Consider the following 17379-nt stretch of genomic DNA (forward strand, 5'->3'; position numbering starts at 1 on the left):
AAGCATCAATAAGCTTGAAGACATGATAATAGAAACTTCCCAAACCAAAAGGCAAAGGTAAAACAGAACAAAATTAAAAAGAATGAAGAATCCATAACAGAATATCCAAAAACTGTGGAAGATCTCAAAAGGTGTAACAAATGGATTGGAATACCAGAAGAAGAAAGAAGAGAGCAAATGAAATGTGTAAAGTAATGTCTGAGAACTTTCCAAAATTAGTGATAGACACCAATCCACAGATCTAGGAAGCTCAAAAAACACCAACCAGTAAAAATACTAAAGCAACAAACAAATAAAACTTCAGTATAACTAGATATGTCATATTCATACTTCAGAAAACCAAAGACAAAGAGAAAATCTTGAAAGAACCTAGAAGATAGGACAAATACCTTACCTATAGAAGAACAAGAATAAGAATTACATTGGAATTCTACTCAGAAACTATGCATACCCCTGCACACCTGTTAGAATGGCTAAAATCCTAAAAGAAATGACAATACAGATTACTGTCACGGATGCAGAGCAACAGGAACTCTCACTCATTGCTGGTGGTAATAAAAAATAGTGCATCCGTTTTGGAAGACAGTGTGTCAGTTTCCTACAAAGCTAAATGTAATCTTACTATAATATCTGGCAATCACACTCCTAGATATTTAGGGTGTACATAAATATTTATAGCAGCTTAAGTCATTTTAAAAATCTATAGAAAATATTTTTTAAAAGTGATTGCCAGACTTTAAGGGGGAGGAACTGGGGAGGAGCATGAGGTAGGAAGGATTAAATAAGTGAGGTAGAGTGGAATTTTTACAGCATAAAACTATTTTGTTTCATACTATAATGATGGACACATGACACCATGCATTTGTGGAAACTCATAGAACTTTACAACACAAAGAGTGAACATGGACATTTAGGTTGGATCCAAGTCTTTGCTATTGTGAATAGTGCCGCTATAAACATACGTGTGCAAGTGTCTTTATAGCAGCATGATTTATAGTCCTTTGGGTATATACCCAGTAATGGGATGGCTGGGTCAAATGGTATTTCTAGTTCTAAGTCCCCGAGGAATCGCCACATTGACTTCCACAATGGTTGAACTAGTTTACGGTCCCACCAACAGTGTAAAAGTGTTCCTATTTCTCTACATCCTCTCCAGCAGCTGTTGCTGTCTGACTTTTTAATGATCGCCATTCTAACTGGTGTGAGATGGTATCTCATTGTGGTTTTGATTTGCATTTCTCTGATGGCCAGTGATGATGAGCATTTTTTCATGTGTTTTTTTGGCTGCATAAATGTCTTCTTTTGAGAAGTGTCTGTTCATATCCTTCACCCACTTTTTGATGGGGTTGTTTGTTTTTTTCTTGTAAATTTGTTTGAGTTCATTGTAGATTCTGGATATTAGCCCTTTGTCAGATGAGTAGGTTGCAAAAATTTTCTCCCATTTTGTAGGTTGCCTGTTCACTCTGATGGTAGTTTCTTTTGCTGTGCAGAAGCTCTTTAGTTTAATTAGATCCCACTTGTCAATTTTGGCTTTTGTTGCCATTGCTTTTGGTGTTTTAGACATGAAGTCCTTGCCCATGCCTATGTCCTGAATGGTATTGCCTAGGTTTTCTTCTAGGGTTTTTATGGTTTTAGGTCTAACATGTAAGTCTTTAATCCATCTTGAATTAATTTTTGTATAAGGGGTAAGGAAGGGATCCAGTTTCAGCTTTCTACATATGGCTAGCCAGTTTTCCCAGCACCATTTATTAAATAGGGAATCCTTTCCCCATTTCTTGTTTTTGTCAGGTTTGTCAAAGATCAGATAGTTGTAGATATGCGGCATTATTTCTGAGGGCTCTGTTCTGTTCCATTGGTCTGTATCTCTGGATTAAGAAAATGTGGTACATATACACCATGGAATACTATGCAGCCATAAAAAATGATGAGTTCATGTCCTTTGTAGGGACATGGATGAAACTGGAAACCATCATTCTCAGCAAACTATCGCAAGGACAAAAAACCAAACACCACATGTTCTCACTCATAGGTGGGAACTGAACAATGAGAACACATGGACACAGGAAGGGGAACATCACACACCCACACCGGGGACTGTTGTGGGGTGGGGGGAGGGGGAAGAGATAGCATTAGGAGATATACCTAATGCTAAATGACGAGTTAATGGGTGCAGCACACCAACATGGCACATGTATACATACGTAACAAAACTGCACCATGTACCCTAAAACTTAAAGTAAAATAATAATAATAAAATTTTTAAAAAACTAGGAAAAAAAAAGAGTGAACGTGAATGTATGTAAATTTTTAAAAATTGTTAAGGAGGTTGGGGAATTACAGGATGAAATACAGAACATGACAAGAAAATCTAACTGTACTGCAAATGGATGAAACAACCTCACTGAAGGAAAAGGTGGGGGTGAGTTATTGATCAAAGAAACTTTGAAAATGAGTGGAGTCTGTAAGACTAATGGGAAAAGAAACTATGCTGAAGTACAGTACTCTAATTAATACATTTGTTTCACAGAGGAGTATTGGTTAACAATTCTAATACTGCTATATATGCATAACGGCACTGAACAATTAAATAAGTGGATATAAGGTGGGGGGCGACCCAGTTTTCTCACTGTTGGGGTGGGAGTTTGGAAATAAGCAAGAATACTTTTCCAAGTGGAAGAACAGAAACTGGTAAATGTAATAAACAAAAAATGAACTAAAAATACATTTTAAAAACAAACAAAAAATAATAAAAAGAAGAGGCTAGAATGGTTTATGTGATAGTGGATTACAGTTGAAGATATCTGTACTCATGGTAGCTTTACAGAGATCAGATGGTTACATAAGCATTTATAGATATGTGTGTGTGTATATATATATATGAGTTAGTATACACACATATATCCTTGTTCTGTCTGCTGAGAAGGCTTAGAAGCAATGATACCCAGTAGCAAAATACACACCTATCATTGTGATTTGGGTTTTTAATACTATACTAACAAAAGGAACAGTGTTCCTTAGAGAAATGGTTGATTCTAGAACTGGGGCAGGAAATATACAACATGAGCCTGGAGTACATGATTGTGTCAAAAAGTAAGAAAGTGTGAAGCATACACACACACACACACACACACACACACACACACACACACACACACAGTGATGGGGGTATGTCAAAGGGACGCAGGAGTCAACTGAAAGTGCTTCCAGTGGCCAAAGGTGAAAAAATTTGAGCAGCAAAACAAGTAGAGTAGTATTGGATTATGACCTGAAGTATAAAGTAAATATCCATGAGTTCAAATTGATATCAATAAACAATTGATTGAATACATAAATAAATGGGAGAGAAGAGACAAACATCCCACATAAAAGTATTCCAAATAGTTTGTGTAAATACTCTGCTGTCAGGGAGGTGCATCATAACTCCCCACTCCTTCGGTGTGGGCTTCACATACTGACTTCCTTTCAAAGAGAAGTCTATATGGAAAAAAGGAAATGGAAACGGAGAAAACGAGAATAACTTTACAATAGAGAAAACTGACAAACACTACCTCAGTCAGGTGACTTAAGTTCACTTCAACAATGATACGTCCCAAAATGGCGGGACAGGCACAGGATTCCCATTCCAAAAGAGAGCAACAGCAAAGAAGAAAGGGGAAACAGGTTCCAAGTAAGTACAAAACCCAATAGGAAAAACAACACTAAATTCTGAGGCTTGAGAATAATCTCCTTTGATTCCTTGTCCTGACTTCTAAGAACACTGGGGTGGAGGGTTGGTTCCCCAAGGCCTTGGCCAGCCGCTCCCCCAGGCTTTGCTGGGCTCAGCTCATGCAGCAGTTATCATGGGTTGGAGTCTCAAGCCTGCAGCCTTCCCAGGCTGGTGTTGCACGCTGGTTGCTCTACAATTCTGGGATCTCAGAGGTGGCACCTACCCCAATGGCTCCACTAGGCATTGCCCTCTAGTGGAACTCTCTGCACTGGCTCTGCCCTGTGGCAGGTCTCTGCAGCATCCTTTGAAATCTAGAGGGAGGCAGGCATGCCTCCATAGCTCACGCACTCATGCGCCAGCATGTGGATGCTGCCAAGAGTCCTCACTCTTGATTTTAAAATCTATATTGGCCAGGGTTCTCCACAGAAACAGAACTAATAGGACATAGAGATAGGTAAATATATGAGAGGGGATTTATTAGCATAATTAACTCATGAGATTATGGAGGCTGAGGATAGACCACCTGCAAGCTGGAGACCCACAGAGACTGGTAGCAGAGCTCAGTACAAGTCCAAAGACCTCCAAACCAAGAAGCTGATAGTGTAACTCTTATGCCTGAGGCTGAAGAGCCTGGGAACCAGGGGGACCACTGGTGCAAGTCTCAGCAGCTGAAGGTCAAAGAAGCTAGTTCTAATGTCCAAGGACAAGAGGAAGAAGGGAGAGGTTCTCTGACTTTTTGTTTTATCTGGGCACCCAGATAACTGGATGGTGCTTGTCCACATGAGGATGAGTCTTCCCCACTCAGTTCACCAACTCACATGTCAAATTCCTCTGGAAACTTATAGACACGCCCAGAAGGAATGCTTTACCAGCCCTCTAATCATCCCATAATTCAGTAAAGTCAACACCTAAAATTAGCCATCACAACCATGAAAACTGTATAAATGTGACTGTATAACATCAAATAATGAGGAACTGCATATTGGATTGCTAAAATATCTATTCATATTATAACCAAAACCCAATAAAAATGTGTTGTCTAAATGCTTATAGGCTAATAGAAATCAACCAAAGACTTAAGTTAAATAGTTTAATATAAACAGCTTAATAGTTAACAGTAATTGTTGCAGTTTTATTTTCAAAGCATTCAACTTTTTTTATATATTTAACAGCCAGGGAAACTTCTCCCAAAAAGAAAGTATATATTTCCTTCTGAGAAAACAGAAAAAGAAAGATGAATTATTCTGTGGGGAACTTATTTGCACTGACCTTTCCTCAGATATCATTAGTTCCCTGTAGGTATAAAATTGTGAAAAGAAACTTTTTCACTGTGGCTACTAGGCAATTCAATCCCAAAGTTAGTGTTCAGTTATAACAATTTTGTTCACCTGTATGTCCTGTATTTTTAATTTTTTTTTTCAAATTTTAACCTCCCATTCAATCTGTTTTATTGTTCTATTTTTGCCTTTCACTTCTATATCATCTGTATTTCAAATGTTTTCTCAAGTTCTTTTAAATTATTGTGGACTGGGATGTACACAAATGAATAACAAATAAAATACTGAGAGAATATGAAATAATTCTTATTTAGTTTCTCACAGTTTGTACTTTGGAAGCTAAATGATTTAAATTTACCTCCCCAAAAGGTGTTCTTATTCTGTCCAAATGACATGGAAAAAAATGGTTCTAGTTATTTGTGTTTTTTCTCCTCAAAAGTTCCCCTGTTCCAGGGAGTGTATATAATAAAGTGGACCTAGTCCTGCTCATGGAAGATAACGAGGCAGGATGAGTTAGAGGCTTCCATTTTGCTTTGATTTTTTTTTCCTTTGAACAGTTAAGGAAAAAACCTTCAGAAGTAGAATGCATACAGTCTAGTGCTTGGCATATTCCAAACACTTGGAAAATATTTGTTCGGTGAATACACTAATTAATTATTGAATTAACAGATGAATGAATATTGTCTCCCTTGATAAATATAGCATATTCTGGTAGGTACAAAGGGTACAAAGTTTTGGTTAGACAGGATAAATAAGTCCTGGAGACCTATTGGACAGCATGGTGACTACAGTTAATAATAACATATTGCACACGTGAAAGTTGCTAAGAGATTAGATCTCAAATGTTCTCACCACAAAAAAAGTTAAGCATGTGAAGTGATGGATATGTTAATTAGCTTCATTTAATCATTTCACAATGTATACATTTATCAAAACATCATGTTGTACACCATAAATATAAACAATCTTTGTCAAATATGCCTTAATAAAGCTGGGAGAAAACTTTAAGTGTTTTCTGATTTGGGTGATATAAGAAGGTAAACGGATTGTAAACCACATCTTGAACGTAAGTGAAATTTTATTAGGAACCTATGGAGAAGAGGCATATAAAAGGCACAGCCTAAGCAAAGGTGCAGAGGTAGGAAAATTCAGGAATTGTTGAAGCCCCCAGAGCTGATTTTTGGCCAATTTACACCAGTACTTCTATGCCGGTTGATGAATAGATGATGCCCCAAACTTCTCAAGGGTCCCCACCACCAACCTGGCTGCTCATACGACTGCCCAACAAGTTTCCACCTCCCAGTCACGATGACACCCAGCAACTACAGGGCTCACATGTAGCAGACAGAAGCCTCCAAATCATGGCCAGTATTCATTTATAAAAATGTACTGAGCACCAAGCATGTGCCAAGTACTTTTCTAAGTGCTAGGGGTATAGCAGTAAAGGGAACACACAAAACAGAGGAGAAAAAACTGTTTTCCCTGTGGAGTTTATAATATAGCAGATAATGAACAAGATAAAAATAAAATATGTAGTATATTAGTGTTACACGCAAAGGATAAAGCATAAATAAGTACCTGCAGTGGTACCTGAAAATGAAATGTGGCAATGGTAGTGAGATTTCAGAGAAGCGGCACTACATCCAACTGATGGACAGTGTGGCACTAAAGTGGGGCCATGGCAGCTCCTTCATAGCCCAGAAGTGCAAGCTGTGCACACAGGAAACTCCACTGAGATTTTGAGTGGCACCATCAAATCTTACAATGCCAAAGACAGAGAGAAGTTCAAAACTATAATAGAGTTTGAGTGCCAGGGCTTCAAACCATTTGATTTCCAGCCCTAGGCTGGGTTTGCTGCTGAGGGCACGAAGTCAAAGACAGTCTTTGGTGACATTCTGCAGGAGAAAGACCGGACTGACTATGACAAAAAGTCCAGGGAGTCTGTGGGAATCTCTGAGGCCATGCAGCAGTTTTTGAAGTGCCGAGCCCTCTCCCTGTACACTTGCCTCTAAGAACAAAGAAGGGACAAAATGCCCCAAGCAGCAGAGCCCACTGAGGCTGGTCCCCTCATCCCCGTCTCCTGGCAGCTGCACCAAGCCCTCACAGTCTGCATGCTGGGCTTCCCAAGCCCCACCAAGAAAGCCCCTATTAATGCACCACCGGTTTATGAAGGTAGGTCAGGTGGCAGCCACTCCTCCCACAAATAAGAATTCACATTGAGAGTTTTTGACTGCTTCCTGGCATCTGCCCACTGTTTAAAATCCTGTGCCTGATATTTGCAAAATATGCAGGAGCACACAGCTTCTTAGGGCTCTCCAGATTTGGGGAATCAGGCAGGTCAGCCCGAAGGACCAAAGTTGTCAAGGCCAATGGCACAAGGACAACTGAGCCTCAAAATGAGGCCATGAGCCCAATAATCTTGAACCAAGATACTTTGTAGACTAGCTTGGCTTGCAGGTAAACCCAGGCATCTCTGCTAGCTGGTGTCACTTCAGATTCCAGAGCTAAAAGGGATTTTACAGCTCTCCTCCTGATACGAATCTGCTCCACAGAGTTCTTGCCAGACGGTCATCTGGTGCCTGCTGTTTTGCTGTAATGGGTGCTCCCCTCCCCTCAAAGGAGCCAGTATGTAAATTCTTCCTAATGCTAAGTCAATCTCTATGCTCCATACAGCTCCTCCTGCTGTTCTGCGTTTGTTCCGCTGCAGGAACACTTGGACATCCCTGTGGAGCTGTGAAGGCAGCAGCTGTCATGGGTTAAATCGTGTCCCTCCCAAAATTCACATGTTGCAGTCCTAACCCCCAGTACCTCAGAATGTGACCTTATTTGAAAACTTGGTGGTTGCAGATGTAACTAGTTAAAATGAGGTCATACTACAGTGGAGTGAGTCCCTAATCCAATATGACTCATGGCCTTACGAAAAGGAGATATTTGGAAACACACACACAGGGAGAATGCCATGTGAAGATTAAGGCAGAGATGGGTGATGCTTCTACAAGCCAAAGAATGCCAAAAGTTACCAGCAAACCACCAGAAGCTAGATTCTTCCTCAGCCTTCAGAAGGAATCAACCTGCCAACACCCTGAACTTACATTTCTAGCCCCCTAAAGCATGAGACAATAAATTTCTGTTGTTTAAGCCACTCAGTTTGTGGTACACTTGTGCAGCAGCCTCAGCACACTAACACGTCAGCCAAGCCCTCTACGTGCCATGGGCCGGGTTTCTCAGTCTAAAGACCCTTCCCCCCGGCCCCAAGCAGATGGTGGACAGGGCTATTAGTACGTGGCCAAGTCATCAGAAGGTGATCGTGCCTTTACACCAGCAAATCCACCAACTGGAATATCTATTACGAAGGACCTTATTTCTCCAATATCCTGCTGGTGCCTAGAATTCTTTTGGAATTAAAAATTAGTTATCTTTAAGGAAAAAAAGTACCTGCATAAGAGAAAGGGGCTATGAAGGACTGTGTAAGGTAATGAAATTTTAGAATGGCCAGGGAAGACCTCACTAGGGCCACTTTTAGTAAAAATCTGAGGTTGTTGGAGGATCTCCCCTGTGAATATCTGAGAAAAGAACATTCCAGGCAGCAGAAACAGAACATACAAAGGTCCTGAGGCAGAAATATGCCTGCCCTATTAGAGGAATAAAGAGGCCAGTGCAGCTGGAGTAGGACGAACAACACAGCAACTAGAAAAGAGATGATTTTTGAGAGGTAACAGGGTCAGATCATGTAAAGTCAAGGACACCAGCTTCTACTCTGAGTTGGGAGCCATTGGTGAGTTTTGAGCCAAGAAGAGACAAGACCTGACTTACATCAGACCATTCTGGCTATGTGGTGTGGGTGTTAGGAAGGACAAAAGCAGGATCTCATTGGCAGCCCGAAAGCCATTTTAGTAATCCAAGGTGAGTGATGATGGTGGTTTGAGCTAGGATGGGAGCAATGAATGTCGTGACAAGTGGTCAAATTCTGGATACACTTCAAAGAATTGGTAGGATTGATTTAATTCAATACAGGAGAGAAAGGCAGGAGTCAATGATGACACCAACATTTTGGACTGAGCAGCTAAAAAAATTAAGAGGACATTAACTAGCGAGAAAGTTTCAGGAAGAACAGGCTTGCGGGAAAACATCAGGAGCTCAGCTTTGAACATGGTAAGCTTAAGGGGCCTATTAGCCATCTTAGGGGAGGTGTCAGGTAGGCAGCTGGAAACAAGGACCCCCAGTTTCAGGGGGAAATTCCACCAAGAGATATCAGCTGGGGTGTCATTGGTATACAGACAGTATAGAAAGCCATTGATCTGAGCAGAATTGCCCTTGAGTAGACACATTAGATTAAAAAGAAAAGAGGACTCAGCCTTAAGGCATCTCTAGCTTTTAGGTTTTGAAAAGATGAGGAAGAACCAGCAAAGAGACTGAAAAGGAGTATCCAGTAAAGGAAAGCAAACATCTAGCAGGTGCAGCATCCGGGCCGTGAAGTGGAGTGTTTCAAAGAGAGTGATAACTTGTCAAATAAAGACTGAGGAATGAGACGACCATGGGGGTTTAGCCCAGGAAGATTCCTGGTGACCATGACAGAAGCAGACTTTTATGTATATTAGAACTTTACTTTCAACTTTGTTCGTTGTCTTTTAAAGACAATAAAATAATGATCCATTCTGCATTTCCCACACTGATGTCAGGTAGCAGTGTCATGACCCTACATTATCAGTGGGCTCAAGATCACACAAGTTTTGAAGAGGCTAAACCAGACTCAGGACTCCTTGAGTCGTGGGGGTCTTTTCTCTCCCCTCATGCACTCTGTGGACATTTAAGATTATAGGATGTTTCTCCAGTTGTCTTCTATCCTTCAAGAGGTCACTATCTCACAAGAATCAATTTAAGTCTTTCCACATTATTAATTTGTATTATAGGACCCATAGGATAACAAATTCCGTTAATTTGTTGTCCCCATTCTACTGTGATCTACCCTCTTTACCTCTGTCTACCCCTTCCAGTCTGGGAAGGAAGCCTCCAATATGGACTGCCAGAACTGTTCAACAAGTTATGATGGAATTACACAGTCATCACATTCTAATTCATGCCACACCCACACAGCTATGGTGCTTTCTTCTGGTGTAGATGCAGAATTATTTTGTACATGCTTCAAATAAAATTTTCTGTACTGTTTCTATCCTCATGATGCAAGACCCTATTGTGCTTCTTAGATTGTAACTCCAATACAAAAATAAGATAATAGCCTAGATTATTTTGCCCTAAATGCATTAAAGAAATAACACAATGCATGGAACATCTACATTAATAGGTTGAAAATAAAAAATGATCTTACCCCAAATTTAAATTTTACCCCAACCCCAAGTTGATCTATATCTTTGGAAGTGTTAATCAAAAACCTTCCAGTTGGAAGTGTTAGAAACCAACTCAAACTAGCTAAAGCAAAAAAGGTAATTTCTTGGCTCATATAATGAAAAGTCTAGAACATATAATGAAAAGTCTAGAACTGATGGAAAACAGTGAATGGAACTAGCATTGCTAAGTATCTTATTCAATTTTTACAACTTTGTGGTAGCTAATGCTGTTCTCGTTCTACAAATGAGAAAACTGAGGTTTGGAGATATTCAGTAACTTACCAACAACCTCCTAACTAATGAGAAACAATGTCAGTTGTGGAACCCAGTACTTCCCGCTCTGAAGTCCAAGTTATTTTCCCTCACCATGAGGCTCAGCACTGCTGCCACTGAGAGATGGTAATTAAATGGGGTGATACTGAATATAGTAAACACTGATTGCAGGTGACACACAAAAGGTATTAAGCTGTTTGTGAGTTGAGGGCATTATACTTTCCTTGATATCTGTCACATTCTAAACCATACCTGCATCCAGTAGCCTGGTCCAAAAAGAATTTTTTTTAACTCCTTTGAATTGAAAGAAACTCTTCTTATAATCCAGGGAGTTCACAGAAAATAGTATTACATTATATTTTTGCATCATATAATTTCCCTTCTTTTTTTTTTTTTTTTTTTTTTTGAGACAGATTCTCGCTCTGTCTCCCAGGCTGGAGTGCAGTGGCACAATCTCCGCTCACTGCAAGCTCCGCCTCCTGGGTTCACGCCATTCTCCTGCCTCAGCCTCCCTAGTAACTGGGACTACAGGTGCCCGCCACCATGCCCAGCTAATTCTTTGTACATATATATATATATATATATATATATATATATATATATATTTTTTTTTTTTTTTTAGTAGAGGCAGGGTTTCACCACGTTAGCCAGGATGGTCTCCATCTCCTGACCTCATGATCTGCCTGCCTTGGCCTCCTAAAGTGCTGGGATTACAGGCGTGAGCCACTGCACCTGGCCCACATAATCTCCCTTTGATGTCTAAAAAATATGTCCACTTTGATTCATAATAGAATCATGTATATAGAAAATACAAAATTAGTCCTTCAATTAAAATTGCCTTTCATTTTTAGCCAGCTTTCTGGAGACCTTTTTTAAGGTGTAAATGCAGATGTGCATGTAACACAAAAAATGTTGTTCTATTCAAAGATGCAGATCCTTCTTGCTTTGCTTCTCTGCTTAGATGCTTTGAAAACATGCAGTCTATCTCAATGCTTTGAACTCTTTCTTGGAATTAAATAATTTCCATGGAAACTGGGGCTAAAGAGAACACTTGACAGCTCATTAAATAATATGCCACTTAAACAAGACTTTTTAAATTTCCCTTGTTAGATAATCAATGACTACCAGTATTTATATTCCTTAATGATGTAACTTCTCCACAAGCCTGGAAAATGATGTCTGATTAATCCACAGAGGTTCCTTCTGATATAGAATGCAAAATGTCTGCTTAAAAAGAGATCCCTTGCAGCACAGATGAGGCAGAAAAGGAATCCAAATGTTTCCAAAGCAACTCAGCCTTTTAGCCACAAAGGAAAATCCTGTACTGCGATTCCAGAATTTTTCTTTGTCTTGGTAATTTTCCAGCATGTGTTTTTACTCTTCCAAATGCCACATCAGAACCACAGATGGCAGCATGATTTAAGCAGGTTTGAGCTTCTTTGCTTTTTAATCCAAATCCTAAATTAGATGGAAGTTGATACTAACCTCCCAGCTTCCCTCACCCCTGTCTGCTCCTTTCCGCTCCTGGTTGTTTTCATCTCATTGAGCTTTCAATTGCTTGACCCTATTATTATTTTTTACCAGCACAATAAAAGCACCAGAGTCTTAGTATTATTAATACCATTTCCCAGCATCTCAAGTGCTTTCTTTCTTGTTTCAATTTGTATTTTCAAATCTAAACGAATTGAGGTTATCAGAGGAATGCTGGGTAGCTGGTTTTGCCCATTTGCAAAGGTAGATGTAACGTTCATGGTAGGACTAACCTTGAGGTTTAAAAATAAAATATTATACTTTAGGCTGTTTCCGCATCATGCAAAATATTCCTCCAATATCTAAACATTTGGCCTAGAATTTTTTTCATTTTTCACTTTTTATCCAGAGGCTAGATTTGGTTTTGAGGTGAACTTGAACCTTGAAATGACAAATGGCATATACATTTCATATATTAAGATTTGAAGATGTTAAATTTCAGCCGCTATGGAAATATTAATTCCTACCAAGATATTAATATCATACATTATTTTAAACTGTTAACTTAGTTTTATAAATCAATTTTAAAAATTGTGAATGTCTACAATGTGAAATTGTTTTGAGAATTTGGGGAATACAAAGATGAGCATAAATGGATCTGCATTCAAGTTACTGTGTATATTACTCTGTTTAAGTGGTTGACCCAAACCGAATTTTTTTATAGTACAGGCTACTTTGTTGTACAAAGATCTCTGCTGCAATGCCATTAATTCAACTTGTGTTTTGTTTGCGTGCTATACCATACGACTATGGGCTTGGTTTAATAAATTAGCCCATTCAACATATATGAGCACCTACTAAATGCCAAGCACTGTACAAGGCACTGGGGATAGAAAGTTATCTCCTTACTCTTGAGATGTATACAGTGTAGACAAGGTCATCCAAATAAATCCGTAGGTATAACGCAGTATAGAATGGGCCATGGAAGCTTGCACACAGTGTCCTGGGGGCACTGAGCGGGGGGGGCCTGCACTTATATTTTTATATCTCTCTCTCCTTATGTTCCAAAGTTCAGACCTCCTTCTAACCCATTTCTCTCTAACACAGATCTCTTAGTACTGTAAAAAACTAGCCCTTGGAAGAAGCACATAATCAGACAGACTTCTAAATCTGGCTCCAGCATTGACAAGCTGTGTGTCCTTGAGCAAATCGTTTTTAACTTCTCTGAGTCTGTAATTTCTCCCTCCAGCATGTGGAGATGTTGATAATGCTGCATATACTTGAAATAGGAGTGAAGGGAGATATGTAAAATGCCTAGCAAAGTGCCTGAGCATAATAAATGTGATTACTGTCCTACATACAGCTAGTTTAAATTATCTTGCTGGTCATATCTCATCTCTGGCCCTGGTAATGAGCCTGACTTATCATGGTAACAGCTAACACTTATTGAGTATTTACAATGAACCAACCATTCTGGACGTATTGTCTCAGTCCATCCTCACAACCACCCGTTGAGTCGATATACCCAGCCAAGTTATCTAACCTTATGGCTCCCATTGTGACCAGCACATTGTTCATCCAGAACATTCCTGACAATAATTATGAAGCAGTCTAGTCTCTCCATCACTTGCTGGATCACAAAGCTTGTCACACATTTGCATCCTGACAGATCTGAACTGCCCCCTGACTGAACTTTACTACCCATTACCCCCAATTTGAGGCCTTTTGCTCCATTGGTGTTATATTGGAAAGAAGAGTTGCCAGGCACAAGGCCACAGAGAAGACCATACTGCTGGGAACAATACGCTTCCTTCTCTACACTGTTTTCTTGTTTCCATTTCAAACTGTCCCCCTGGCCAAATGCTTCCCAACTGTTGCAACCAGCCTTGCAATCAGACCATGACAAAATGCTGCTGGCTGGGATAGGCACATAGAACCCCTTAACTCCTTTCTGTCTATTTGAAGTTTATACTTACCACCTCAGAAGAAGAAAACTTGCCTTTTAATTATACTACAAGGCGGAGTAAGACAAGCATCATTAAGAAAAGAACAAAATGCTTCAAAAGCACAGATCTCACGGGCTCTCAAGGCACCCACACATGCTTCCTCTCAATGTCTTTCCTTAGCCATTTGACAAGGAGTTTTAGCAAAGAGACCCTGATAAACTGCCAATAATCTCTTATTTGTTATCCACCTGTTTTGCTTACTGAAGCAGCTAGTCTATTTCCATTTCCCTTTCCTTTGGGGAAAAGCTATAGTTTGAGAAATGCTAAGCCTCTACCATGATCCTGTGCATGAAGGAAATAAAAGGCTGGCTAGAAATTGCCTGGATTCTTCAATCTGGGTCAAGCTTTGTCCTAAAGCTTATGCCACAAACCAAATGGCTATTTTTGTAATGATAATTCTTGGAAGGTAGAGGGCAGGGAGGCAGGGAGGTGGCAAACTCAGCAACTAATCATGATCGTTACAATTCAAAGATGTAAAGACCTTTCTGACCAACACATTTATCCATTCAGTTCACAGTTCCAGGTGGAGGATGTGCTTGGAGGGGTCGACACTTGTGGAGTTGTGCAGACCTAGCTATCTTCATGGTAGCTTGACGGGACATCCATTGTTTATGTTAAGTATTTATGAACCTAGTGTATTTGAAACTAAGGGAGAACTTCATATCTTATCAGTTGATATCCTCCAGTTTCAGAGTGTTGTGTTAGTCAGTTCAGAATGTGTCTTCCATCAGCTTCCTGTTTTCATCTGGAAGTCAGAAGAAATTTTATTTATGCCAACATTTACCTTTGGCCAGTTTCTAGGTCAAAGTTGTTAACTGTGTCAAAAATACCAGTTCGTGTCCATTTTAATTCCTTTTTAAAATGTCTTTTTAATCTATCTAATGAAATAAAATCATCTACCTTTAAATTATTAGTATCACAGTATTCACTACAAGTACCTTTAGTATAAAAATGAATTATTATTATTATGTCCACTAGTATAGATCTTACGACATGCATGTAAAATCTTAAATATCTCCCAAGCAGATCAAGCTCATTGTGGTCAAAACCAAACCCAAAATGTGTTTTTCAACTAGTGTTTCTTGATCCATAATTTCACTTCCTCTATCTTATTGCTTATGCTAGAAGTTTATAAATTGTCCTCACTTTTCCCTGTCTATCTCACATTCCTCACCCCAACATTAATCATCAGGGTCCATTGATGCAATTGTCCAAAATCTCTTCATTATAAACTTCTCACCATCCTTCCTGCCACAAGCTTGTTCAATCAGCTGGTCCTCCCAATCCTCTTTGTCACTTGTCTAATTTATTCTCTAACCTGCAAGCAAAGTTAATCTTAGAAAATCTCAAATCTTTTATTTCACTCCCTACTTAAAATTCTTTTATGGTTTTCTCCATCACTTATGATCATTGTTTAATGTGAGCTGGTAGGCTGGACATGACCTGAACCCTGTCTCCTCTTCGCCTCTGCACCAGCCATTTATCCCCTTAACTTGCATGTCTTGGCCACACTGATTGGCCTAAGCTCTTATCCACCTCAGGACATTTCCACACATTGTTCATTGCCTGGATCACCCTTTAATTTTAACTAAGCTAACTAACTTTAATTTATCCTATAGATAACAGCTAAAATGTTATTCATTCAGGGAATAATTTCCTCCCCATCCATCCTACCCATAAATATGCTTTTAATTAGGCCCCACAGTTCTGCTTCCAAAGTACCCACAATTATTCCTTCATAGGTCAATTCACAACGGTAATAACTTGTTTAATATTTGTGTTCCTTGCTATAATGACAGCAGGTAAACATAATCCACCAATCCAGATGTATAAGAAATAAGGCACTGTCGTTGTTTTTGGTTTTTTTTCTAAATTAACTTAAATCTAATCCCTGCTTAATCAGCTTAAATCTAAATCCCACCAATCTGGAGAGAGTTTTAATCCCAGTGATTACTGGGCTCCACCTCTCCCATTTGCTTAGTGCCATGAAAAATCTGAGTGGTATGTCTTATTCTGTCCTAAAGCACTGCACTACAGAGGTCCACCCTGTTCGTGGTTCTCACTGGTTACTTCAGAGAAGCCCATTTTCCATTCTCACACGGTCTTTTCTAGCACCTATCAGCTCTGTACTATGCTTAGGGTCTGGGAATGTTCACTGGGAGTGGGAATTCCATGGCTTGAGAGCAGCCTCTCTGGATGTACTTCTAGTTTGCCATTGCCCAAAGATGCTGCCAAGGAAACAGGGCAGGGCTATTCTACTTGTGGGCCCAGCAGCCTCTGCCCCCACCCCAGTCTGAGGCCTCTCCAACCTTCCTCAGTGACCCTGAAGATGACACTCCTATTCTTGCAGTGAGTACAGTCTTTTGGAAAAGCAGAAAGTTTGCTTTCAAAAAGTTTCTACCTTCCATTCTGCAAACGTCTTTGAAGCAAAAAACAAAAGTTATCTTCTTAAACTAAGAAGGAACAGAAAAATACAGCAGGAAAAAAAACAAATGAATATCTAGAGACAATTCATGTGGGCAGAACTTGCTCACATAATGCGCCCAACATATATGTATATTGAAAGAATGACTGGATTTGGATTAACTCACAATCCTATTAATGTGTTTTATATGTCTTTGCATGTATTGACAGGCCTGCATACATGAATAGAGAATTTTATAGAGAAGGAGAAGAGAAATATGACCTGATATTTATGGCCAGAAGAAGAGCAGCCTTTCTGCTTTTTTGTCCTGCCTATCACAGGACCACATCTAGCTTTAGCTCCATGTCAGCTGTGTACTGCAGACACCACCACCATCGGCTTGGCAAAATAAGAGAAAAATAAATATTCTCTCTATATGACATGAATCCCAGTATGCCTTTTCCACAGGCTAATAATAGTCTGTCTTCCCCTATAAGGTGGACAGGGAGTGTAAATGATTGGAAGGTAGAACAAGACTGTATTTGACCTTTTACCACATGTGAAGTAGAATTGAGAGTTTTAGGTACACTCAGAGTTTAAATCAAGCAAGCTCTAATAGAATCACACACTACAGTGTTTAGGTAACCTTCCTTTCGAATAGAAAAAAACATTTCCACTTCTCCATTCCAAAGCTGAGATACATTTTGAAAAATGAGAGATCTATTAGCCTTCTTTATAAAGGGGAAAGAGGAGGAGAAAAAGGTTTTCGGCTGGATTTCTTCTTATTTTTGCAGGAGATATCCAGCAATTTTGCTGTGCTTACAGAAATTTCATGCAACTCTCTAAGGCTACATATTGTCTAATATATGGTTGATACTTAAGAATATCAAATAAAAAA

The 17379-nt window shown here is 39.5% G+C and overlaps 1 pseudogene; it reads left to right on the top strand.

The window, feature by feature from the left end:
* The first annotated feature begins 4317 nt into the window (after nucleotides 1-4317).
* LOC134734824 (CXXC motif containing zinc binding protein-like) lies at nucleotides 4318-6995 on the top strand (annotated as a pseudogene).
* The last annotated feature ends 10384 nt before the right edge of the window (nucleotides 6996-17379 follow it).

Source organism: Symphalangus syndactylus, chromosome 12, assembly GCF_028878055.3.
Source record: "Symphalangus syndactylus isolate Jambi chromosome 12, NHGRI_mSymSyn1-v2.1_pri, whole genome shotgun sequence".
NCBI classification, from domain to species: domain Eukaryota; kingdom Metazoa; phylum Chordata; class Mammalia; order Primates; family Hylobatidae; genus Symphalangus; species Symphalangus syndactylus.